The sequence below is a fragment of the Carlito syrichta genome, unplaced genomic scaffold, assembly GCF_000164805.1.
Source record: "Carlito syrichta isolate Samal-C Ts95f unplaced genomic scaffold, Tarsius_syrichta-2.0.1 Scaffold302594, whole genome shotgun sequence".
In the NCBI taxonomy this organism is placed as follows: Eukaryota; Metazoa; Chordata; class Mammalia; order Primates; family Tarsiidae; genus Carlito; species Carlito syrichta.
This window is the reverse complement of record NW_007246690.1, coordinates 262847-274832: the sequence shown is the minus strand read 5'-3', so window position 1 is coordinate 274832 and position 11986 is coordinate 262847. Positions and strand designations below refer to the sequence as shown.

The following is an 11986-nucleotide window of genomic DNA, read 5'->3' as shown; positions in this document are numbered from 1 at the left end:
GCATTTAGAAAATTATGCTATAAATTTATGAGTAAAAACTTATAAATTCACACAGAAGAATCGCTTAAACAGGTTTTCATCCAAATGGAAAAGATTTTAAACTATGACAATCTGTTGCATATGATTTAAAATGAAAAAAAAAATTATTAAACCTAATGTGTAAGTATAATAGAATTAAATTTCCATATTTAAATGAGCCTAAAAGCTGTCTAGTGTAAATGCTATTAGACCTTTCCTTTCTGTGCGTGCTTCTGGCTGAGAATGAAGGAAGAGACCGAAACTTCAAGTGACTAAAATTCTTCAAGTGGTTTCTTGTGACCACCTGTAAAATCTTTTCTTTAGTGTCCAAAAAAAAAGATAACAAGTCTTGGATCTGAAACCAGAACCGATGTGCTGAGTCAGCTTCAGCTCAAATATTGCCATACACATTTGATGGAGGATTTCCCAAGATGAGGTTACCAATGGCAGTGCTTGCCATCTTGATGTTTTGGAAAGAGACAAAGATGTGTACTTTCATATCAGCCAAAACTATACAACTCTGTGTCACATTCTGTATGGTGAAGCTGGTTTTTCCTTCTTTGCCAACAATTTTTCCAATTGTCCTGGACAGATGGTCTCCCTTTATGGGCTTAACATCTGTAATTTCAAAAGACTCTAGCCAGAAGTCTTCGAACCTGATGAGCACAAGTACATTCTCTACCTGAAACCCGAAAATAAAGGCTGTCAGGAAATCAGCTGCTTGTGGCAAAGCACTAACATCCATGGCTTCTTTACAAGTTCTGATTTCTACATTCCTTGATTTCAAATTAAAAAGTACCTGAAGTCTCAAATGCTCTATAATAAGAGTAAATATCTTATTCAGTTTTCTTTTAATGCTGTGCATCTCTGCGTTGTGACTGGGATTTTCCTTGTTTTGTTTTGTATTTTGTTTGTATTTGTTTTCTCTTTCCACCTCAGGAGAGGGCAAGAAGATGAATCCCTTCACAGACCGGGCCTCCTCTCTGACCATGAACCTGTGTCCCAAACCTCCCTGCTGAGGACAGTTGCTCAGCCTGATACTTTTCTCCTGCTGGCCACACTTGCAGGTGAACTGGGCAAAGCCCACCCTGGCCTCTATCTTGGCTTCTATCTCCAGGAGACTCCCCTGATCCTTTTTATAAGGGTCCTAATCCCATAAGCCTCTGCACTCATGACTTAATCACTCCTAAAAGACCCCACCTCTTAGTACTATTACATGTGTGATTAAGTTTCAACATGTGTACTTTGGGGAACACATTCAGACCATAGCAAGTCTAAGTAGAAGTCTATAACTAATGACCTATTTATTAAGGCATTCCAAAACATCTTTCATATTCTAGTAAAAATGTTACCTTCTCAATTCAATTTTTCCTCAGATCCCCAAAATCCCCAAGGCTACCCCAACACTACCTAATATGAAAGGAAGTGTAACAGAGAAGACATTGGGACACTCACAGTTTAGATATCATACTTTTACCATATTGATAAAACTTATGACATGGTGAGCACATTGCTAGGACTTCTCCAGGCCTCGGAAGAAAGTGAGGTATGTCATAGGGACAAGTCGCAATAGCTTTATTATTTGCCCAGGGAATCTACGTTCCAAGCTAACCCTCATAAGTATCAAAAGCTGGAATCCCTGCTATTGGTGTAGTACAAAAAACCTCAAGAGCAAAATTTAATTTAAGGTAATCCCCATTTGGCAGGGCCAGTACTAGGCAATCTGGGTAAAACAAGAAAAAAAAAAGAAGGAAATATATATTATGCAGCCATAGAGAAGGACAAAATTATGAACTTCACAGCTTCTTGGAAGGACCTAGAGTCTACCATACTGAGTGATCTATTACAGAAACAAAAAACTGAGTATCGCATGTTCTCACTCATAAGTGGACCTTGAACAATTAGCATAATACTATAAGAAAAGGATTGTCAGTAATGGGAAATTTCCAGGGGTGGGGGAGGCAGGATTGTCAGTAGTGGGATTATGCCGAGGGAGGGAGGGCACACCTCATCAACAAGAGTAACTGCATAATGAACATTTTTATACTTAACCCTGAATTGTACCTCGCATCTTTAAAATAAAAATAAATAAAAACTGTGAAGTCTCCTCTGGGGAGATTAACTGTTTATTCTTATCCTGAAATAGTTCCATCATGCATGAGTACCTGATGAAATCACAGACATCAGAATGAGATCTGTAAAACATCAAATAACGGAACTTGGGATAGAGGAAATAGGTAGATTTTGAATACATTCAGAAGCATCGAAGATATGCAGAGAAACATGGCTCAGGAACAAGAGTCTGTTTTTTAAAAGCATAATTGAAAGTGAGTCAAATGGAACTGTAAACAAATACAAGCAATTGAATTTAAAACTCAATAGACAAGTCAAACAGGAAATGGGGCACACATGAAAAAGGGATCCATAGACTAGAAGAGAGAGTAAAGGAAATATCAAAAGTGCAACTCAAAACTAAGAGAAGCACATATTAGAGGTTGCAAGGCAAACTGGCTATTTTGAAAAGGGATAACAAATGTCAAATAAATATTTCAGAAGATGATTATGACATTATTGAAGAGATTATAGCTGAGAACGTTCCAGGTTTGTTGACAGGCAAAAGTCCTCATTTTCAGAAATCTTAATGAACCTCAAACAGGATAAATTAAAAGACATATCTACATATTCATAGCACAGTCAACTGTACAAAGATTTTTTTTAAAAGGAAGGAAGAAAGAAAGAGAAGAAAACATTTTAAAAGCAACCAGAGAAAGAAAACAGATTACCTAATGAAAGCACTAATGACTAAATTCTCAACAACATTCAAAATCACAAAATAGTAAAATTATATCTTCAAGATTCTGAGAAAAATAACTATAAACCTATAATTAAGTGCCCCCCAAATTATTTCAAAAATGATGGTAAAATGAAGACACTTTTAGAAAAATCGAAACCAAGAAAGTTTATCACTTACAACCAGTAGAAACTCACCAAAGCACCAAAGTAAAATATCTAAAGGGTGTAGTTAAAACATAAAGAAAAATTTTATTACAATTTTTCCAAAATTCAAGAGAAAATAATAGAAATATGTACCAGCAAATATATGGGTAAATCTAAACAAATAAGATATATGAAATGATGATAAAACAACAATGACCAATTATTTGTGGAATAAAAAAAAACGTGAAAGGCTTGAAATAGTTTAACACTAAAGCATTTAGGTTGGAAAGAAGTGATCTAAAATGCTCTAAGGATCTTTGAATTATTCTGAGATAGGGTAAACACTGATAAATGAATATAAAGGGCATAATTTCCAACATAATAAGAGGAGAAAAATGGAACACAAAAAAGGAAAACATTAGAAAGTGAAGAAAAGAGAAAATAAAACAGAAAAAGTGAAACAACTAGAAAGCTCAAAGTAAGATGGTAGAAATAGACCCAAACATGAGAATTTAGTCAGTATAAATTTATTAAGCATTCAGTTAAATGATGAAAATGATCAAAATGGACTAAAACACCAAATCCAGCTATTTGTTATTTTTGAGAGACATATGTAATACATAAAGACATAGACAAATTCAAAGTAAAGGGATGGAAAAGTTATAGACAATGACAAATAGCAGTAAAAAGATTCAGGTCAAACAACGTAAATTCAATCCTTTTGGAGGTAAAACAAAAAAAAAGTTCTAAAATTATATTTATTTAATATGCTTGCCTCAAAATTATTTTTAAATGACACAATTAAAAAGCACAATCTCATTCACAATAGTAACAACAACAAAAAATACCTTGGCATCTTCCTAACAAGACAAGTGAAAGACCTTTACAGTGAAAACTACAAAACACTGTTCAAAGAAATCAAAGATGACACAAACAAATGGAAAAATATTCCATGCTTATATATTGGAAGAATCAACCTTGTTAAGATGTCCATTCTACCCAGGGTAATCTACAGATCTAATGCAACACCCATTAAATTACCAGCAGCATCCTTCTCAGACCTAGAAAAAGACAATACAGAAATTTATATGGAAACACTGTTTCCATATAAACATGAATAGACAAACATGAATAGACAAACATATTCATAAACATGAATAGACAAAATGATCCTCAGCAAAAGAAACAAAGCAGGAGGTATCACATCCCCAGACTTTAAGCTTTATTATAAAGCTACAATAATCAAAACAGCCTGATATTGGTACAAGAATGGACATATGAATCAATCGAACAGGATAGAGATTCTGGAAGCAAAAATCTCAATTTCTCAACCAACTCATATTTGACAAAGCCTCCACTAACAATCACTGGCTCTGGATTAGGCGCACAAAGAGTGTTCTCCCATCTCTCACCCACCCCCTGTGAGCCAAGCTGCCACAACATGGCACCATCTTGAGACTAGGACGATCTCTGGCATACACCCTGCTCTGGGGTCCAGCAGCCATTGCACCTCTCCAGCACTGGGCCCCTTCTTCATTTAGCCAAGCTTATATGGGTAGCTGAATGCCACGATCCCAGCTGTGCAGAGCTTGGGCCCAGGATTGGCTATGACTCTGGTCCTGCACAGTACAGAAACTGGTACTGCCACTGTACTTCCAGTCTGCCAGTCCCACCTAGATCAAGTCCACCCTTGAGCCAGCCAAACTGCTATGCACTCTCCCCCCAGCAGGAGAGGCCTCTGAGTTCCTTGGCCAGTGGAGTAGATACATGACAGTACAAGGATCTGAGACAACCCTACTGCTCCCCTGCTCCCTGCAAACACACCCCTGGTCTGCTCAAAGATTTTGTGCAACAATAAACACCTGAGAAACAGTTCTATAAGCTTCCCTTGGTGGACAGCTCCTGGGCCTCTAAGTGGTCTTGCACCTGCTTCCAAGACTTGAGAACCAGCCCCAGCAAACAGATTCCCAGGTAGATCAAGCAGCTGTGTGACTACATCTCAGGCTCGAGATACAGTCCCATGAGCCGCCACCAGCAAGCACACTCCCAAGTCGAGTAAGCAGGCCGGAGTCTAAGCAGCAGCCCCATGGGCTACCTCCCACAGAAATGCCTCCAGGCCAGTCAAGCAGCAGTGCAACCTTGTCAAAGACCTGAGAAGCTGCTCTGTGATTTGTCCTGGCAGACGTACCCACAAGTCAGGTGAGCAGTTATATACTCATGCCCTGAGTCAGAGAAACAGCCCTGTGAGTCACCCCCACCAGTCATGCACCCGGGTCAGCCAAGAAACCATATGACTGTGCCTCATGCCTGAGAAACACCCATCTCTGCCCCTGGCAAACACACCTTCAAGCAGCTGTGCAGCTGTGTCCTGGGCCTGAAAAACAGCCTTGCGGTCCACCACTGGTGGACACACTCCCAAACCAGCTAAGCAGTCTTTTATCTGCTTCCTGAGCCAGAAAACCATCCATGCAGGCTGCCCTAGCAGACATGTCTCCAGGCCCGTATCCTGGGCCTAAGAAACAGTCCCACAGCCTGCTCCTGGAAGGCACACCTCCAGGTCAACTGAAAAACCATATACTCATGCTTTCAGCCACAGTAACAGCCCTGTTGCCCCAACACCACCAAGCCAGATCCCAATTTGTACGACCTACTGTATACACACACACACACACACACACAAACACACACACTTGACCTGAAAAACAGCTCATTGAGCCAACCCTGGAAAAGCCAAGCCATTGTCTCCACAAACTCTCTCAACATAGGCTACTGAGAAACTTGCAAACATCACCAATGTGGATTATAGTTGAAGAAGCTATGTGAAGACTATACTACTATATTCACCTAGAACCAAGGCCAACATGCCCCACCCAACTGATACCCCAAGTCCCATTCATAGAAATAAATCTTTCCCTACTAAACTACTCCAGAAATTTAAAGTGGTAACTTTTCCACCAGATGTACAGAAATCAACATAGGGACACATCAACCATGAAAAAGCAAGGGAACATGTCACTTCCAAGGAAAACAATAATTCTGCACTAACAAATCCCAATCATCAGGAAATATATAAAATGCTTGACAAAGAATTCAAAATAATAATCTTAAGGAAACTTGGTGAGATACAAGAGAATACAGATAGACAATTCAATGAAATCAGGAAAATAATTTATGATTTGAATGAGAAAGTCAACAAAGAGATAGATATCATACAAAAGAACCAAACAAAAATCCTAGAGCTGAAGAGTTTAATGGATAAAATAAAAAATAAAATTAAGAACTTCAATAACAGACTAGACTGAGCAGAAATAAGAATTCCTGAACTTGAAGATAAGTCTTTTGAAATAACACAGGCAGACAAAAAAAAAAAAAAGAAGAAGAAGAAGAAGAAGAAAACCTATAAGATTTATGGGACACTATTAAGTGAACAAATTTTCATATTATAGGTGTTCCAGAAGGAGAAAAGAAGAGGTAAGGGAAACAGATTTAATGAAATCATAGCAAAAAAAACTTCTCAAGTCTTGAAAGATGGATATCCGGATCCAGAAAGCTTAAACAAACAAACAAAAAAAAGCAAATAAACTCAACCCAAATAGGTCCTTCCCGAGGCCCATTATAGTCAAAATTTTTAAAATCAAAGGCAAAGAATGAAATCTAAAAGCAATGAGGAAAAATAGTCAAGTCACATATAAGAGAACTCATTAGACCAACAGCGTATTTCTCAGCAGAATCCTTTCAGGCCTGGAGAGAATGGTATGTCATATTGAAAGTAATTGAAAAAGAAAAAGAAAAAAAATTGTCAGAAAAGAATAGTATGCCCATTAAATGTATCCTTCTGAAATAAAGAAGAAATAAAATATTTCACAGACAGGTAAAAACTAAGAAAATTAATCACCATCAGACCGAACTTATGAGAAATACTCAGAGAAGTGTTACATCAGGAAGTGAAAAGATGATACCCACCCTCATGGAAACATGTAAAACTATAAAACTACTGGTGGAGCTGATGCATAAAGGAGAAAAAGAACACAAATCAAACCTTATCAATAGAAAAAGTCAACCGAAAAGCAAAAATAAACATTAAGAGAGAATGTAGGGAGAAGGGGATATTAAAAAACAACCACAAGACAATCAATAAAATGACAGGAGTAAGTCCTCACCTATGAATAATAACCTTGAATGTAAATTGATTAAATTCCCCACTTAAAATATATACCTTAATGGATTAAAAAAGACCTAACTATATGCTCCCTACAATAAACTCACCTCATCTGTAAAGACACACTAGACTGAAAGTGAAGGGATAGAAGAATGTAGTTTATGCAAAAATAAACCAAAATGACTGATACTTATATCAGAAAAAACAGACTTCAAGTTAAAATCTGCAAAAGAAGACAAATACGAACATTATGTAATAATGAAGAAAATAATTCAGCAAGATAATATAACAATTATAAATATATATGTACCCCCAAAGTGAAGCACCAAGATATGTAAGGCAAATCTTATTAGATCTAAAGAAGAGAGAGACCTTAGTAAAATAATAGTTGGAGGACTTCAACACCTCATGCTCAGCATTGTACAGACAGACAGACAGAAAATCAACAAAGAAACATCAGACTTAAACTGTACATAGACCAAGTTTACCTAACAGAAAAGAACATTTCACCCAACAACTTCACAATACACATTTTTTTTTCATGATGACATGGAACATTCTATAGTACTGACTATACATTGGGAGACAAAAGAGGATTCAAGAAATTTTAAAAATAAAAATTATATCAGTATCTCATCTGATCACAATAAAAAAAACTAGATGTTAATCATAAGAGGAACATTCAAAACTGTATCACCACGTGGAAATTAAATAACATGCTCCTGAATGACCAATGAGTAAAGGAAGAAATTATGAATGATATTTAAAAATTTCTTGAAACAAATAAAAGAAACACAGCATATTAAAACCTATGTGAAGCAGCAAAAACAGTACTAAGAGGCAAGTGTATAGAAATAAGTGCCTACATTTAAAAAAAAAAGAAAGATTTCAAATATGTAACCTAGTGATGCATCTCAAAGAACTAGAAAAGCAAGAACAAATAAAACCCAAAATTAGTAGAGGAAAAGAAATCAAAATGATCGAAGCAGAAATAACAAAATTTAGATTAAAAATACAAAGGATCAAAAAAAGCTATTTTTTAAAAAGATAAACAAAAACCAACAAATTATTAGCTAGAATAGGGGAAAAGATAAGACCAAATAAATAAAATCACAAATTAAAAAGAAGATGAACCAATGGATACTACAGAAATACAAAGGATTATTAGAGCCTACTATGACTATGTTAATAAATTCAAAATCTTAAAATAAACAAATACATTTTGGGATACATACAACCCACCAAGATTGAACTAAGAAAAAAATAGAAAACTTGAGCAGATCAATAACAAGTAACAAAATCAAATCAGCAATAAAAATATTCTAACAAAGAAAAGTCCAGGAACAGATGGCTTCACTACTGAGTTCTACTGAATCTTTAAAGAATTAATACCTAGTCTTCTCAAATTATTCCAAAGCATAGGAAAGTCTTCATTACTATTTCTACAAGGCCAGCACAACCCTGATATCAAAACCAGATAAGGACACAACAAAATATACAACTACAGGTCAATATTCCTGATAAACATAGATACAAAAAGTTCTCAACAAAATACTAGCAAGCCAAATCCAACAGCACAGCAAAAAGTTAACACACCACAATCAAGTGGGATGTATTCAATGAATGCAAAGATGGTTCAACAGATGCAAATCAATAAATGTCATATATCAGGTAAGGGTTGATAGCCTGTTAAGAACAGAGCTGCACAGCAGGAGATGATCGGCAGATGAGTGAGCCACATTTCATCTGTATTTACAGCCACTTCCCATCGCTCACATTATCACATGAGTTCTACCTTCTGTCAGATCATTGATGGCATTCAATTCTAGAGCACAAACCCCACAACAAACTACACATGTGAGGGATCTAGATTGTGTGCTTCTAATGAGACTTGAACACCTGATGATCTGAGATGGGGCTGAGGCAGTGATGCTAGTGCTGGGGAGTGACTGTAAATACAGATTAACATTAACAGTGAGGTTTGACTGAACATCCCCCACCCACTCACCACCACCCATCCCCCCATCTGTGGAAAACTGTCTTCCATGAAGCCAGATCCTGATGCCAAAAAGGTTGAGGACTGCTGTCAGACATCACATCAGTAGAATGAAGGACCAAACCACATGCTCATCTCAATAGATGCAGAAAAGACTTTGGCAATGTTCAATATTCCTTTATGATAAAAACTCTTAATAAATAGGGTACAGAAGAAAAATACCTCAACATAATAAAAACCACATGTGAATAACCCACATCTAACATCTTACTGACTGGGGAAAAGCTGAAAGTTTTTCCTTTTGGAACTGGATCAAGACAAGGATGCCCATTCTCATTCAGCATAATACTGGAAGTCCTAACTAGAGCAGTATGGGAAGAGAAAGAAATAAAAACCATCTAACTTGGAAAGAAGGAAGTCAAATTTTCCCTGTTTGCAGACAACATAGTCTGATATATAGAAGAACCTAAAGACTGTACCATACAAAAAAACAAAAAACCTAGAACTAATAAACACATTTAGTAAAGTTGCAGGATACAAAATTAATATACAAAAATCAGTAGCATTTCTGTACATGAACAACCAACTATCAGAAAAAGAAATTAAGAAGGCAAACCTATTTGCAATGACAATAAAAATAAAATAACTAAGAAATAAATTTAACCAAGGAGGCGACAGACCTATTAAAAGAAAACTACAAAACACTGATGGAAGAAATTGAAGAGAATATAAAAAAATGAAATGACATCCCACACTCATGGATTGGAAGAATTCATATTGTTTAAATGGCAATACTACACAAAGCAATCTATAGATGCAATGCAATCCTTACTGAAATATCAATGATAATCTTCACAGATTTAGAAAAAGGAAGCTAAAATTTGTATGAAACTACAAATAACCCTAAACAGCCAAAGCAATCCTGAGCAAAAAGAACAAGCTGGAGGTATTACACTACCAAACCTCAAAATATACTACAATGCTGAAGCAACTCAAGCAGCATCATACTGGCATAAAAATAGACACATAGACCCATGAAAACAGAACAGAGAACCCAAAAACTAATCCTCATATCTACTGCCAACTTATTTTTTATGAAGTTGACTGGACCACTCATTGGAGGAGAAGACAGGCTCTTCAATAAATGGTGCTGGGAAAATTGGAATGAAAATAGACTTCCATCTTTCACTTTATACAAAGACCAATTCAAAACGTATCAAGTTCCCAAATATAAAACCCAAAACTGTAAAATTACTAGAAGGAAACATAGGGGAAACATTTCAGGACAACACTCTGGGGAAAAATTTGAATAAGACCTCAAAAGCACAGGCAGCAGAAACAAAAATAGACAAACGGGACTTCATTAAATTAAAAAGCTTCTGCACAGCTAAGGTAACAGTAAACCAGAGTGAAAAGACAACCTACAGAATGGGAGAAACTGTTTGCAAACCAGTCATCTGACGGGGGATTCATATTCAGAATATACGAGGAACTCAAATATCTCAAGAGAAAACAAAACAAAAAAAAAAACCAAATAATTCGATTTTTAAAATGGGCAGATGATCTGAACAGATATTTCTCAAAACAAGACATTATAATGGCCGACAAATATATAGAAAAATGTTCAATGTCACTCATCTTAGGGAAATACAAATCAAAACTATACTCAGTTATGATGGCTATTATCCATAAGACACAAAAAATAGCAACTGCTGATGAGGATGCAGAGAAAAGGAAACTCTCCTACACGGTTGGTGGGAATATAAATAAGTAGAGCCACTATTGAGAACAGCATGGAGGTTCCTCAAAAAACTACAAATAGAACTGTCATATAATCCAGCAATCCCACTTCTAAGATTTTGTCCAAAGAAAAAGAAATAATTATAGCAAAGATACATCTGCACTCCAATGTTCATTGCAACTCTATTCACAATAGCCAAGATATAGAATCAACCTAGGTGTCCAGCACCAGATGAATGGATGGAGAAAATGTGGCATATATACATAAAGGATTGCTATTTGACCATAAAAAGAATGAAATTCTGTCATTCACAGCAACATGGATAGAACTCGAGAACATTATGTTAAGTGAAATAATCCAGGAAAACCTAGTTAAACACTGCATGTTCTCACTCATATGTAGAAGTTTAAAAAAAAAGTTAATCTTAAAGAAGTAAAATGTAGAACAGAGGATATGAGAGACTGGGAAGAATGCTAGCATTTTATACCACCATAGAATGACTATGACTATAGTTAACAGTAATATGTAGTTTCAAATAGCTAGAAAAAGACTGAATGTTCCTGAAACAAAGAAATGGTAAATGCTGGAGATGATTGATATACTAATTAACCTGATCTAATCACTATGCATTATATGTATCAAAACAGTAAAAAAAATACAATAGACCAGGTGTGGTGGCCCAAGCCTGTAATCCCAGCACTTTGGGAGGCTGAGGTCAGAGGACTGCCTGAGCCCACGGGTTCAAGTACAGCCCGGGCAACTTGGTGTGCTCTCATCTCTACAATAAATCAAAAAATTAGCCGGGCATGGTAGTGCGTGCCTGTAGTTCCAGCTACTTGGAAGACTGAGGCAGCAGGATTGCCTGACCCAGCAGTTGACACTGGGGTGGCTGTGAGCATGCCACCACACTGCAGTCTGGATGATGGAGTGAGATTCCAACTCAAAAAAAAAAAATACAAGTAAAAAAGAGATCTCACATCCCATTTATACCAGGTTATTTAAACAAATTATATTACTACAAAACTAAAATGCTGGAAACTATTTTAAAAATGATTTCAAAAGCATCAAATGTCTAAAGGAAATATAGAATAAGAAATGATCAGACCAAGAATCAGGAAAAACTGAAGGTGCATAG

At 36.3% G+C, this 11986-nt stretch overlaps 1 pseudogene; it reads right to left on the bottom strand.

The window, feature by feature from the left end:
- Positions 1-409: 409 nt before the first annotated feature.
- LOC103259314 overlaps positions 410-11986 on the bottom strand; it is a 71169-nt pseudogene continuing 59592 nt past the window's right edge.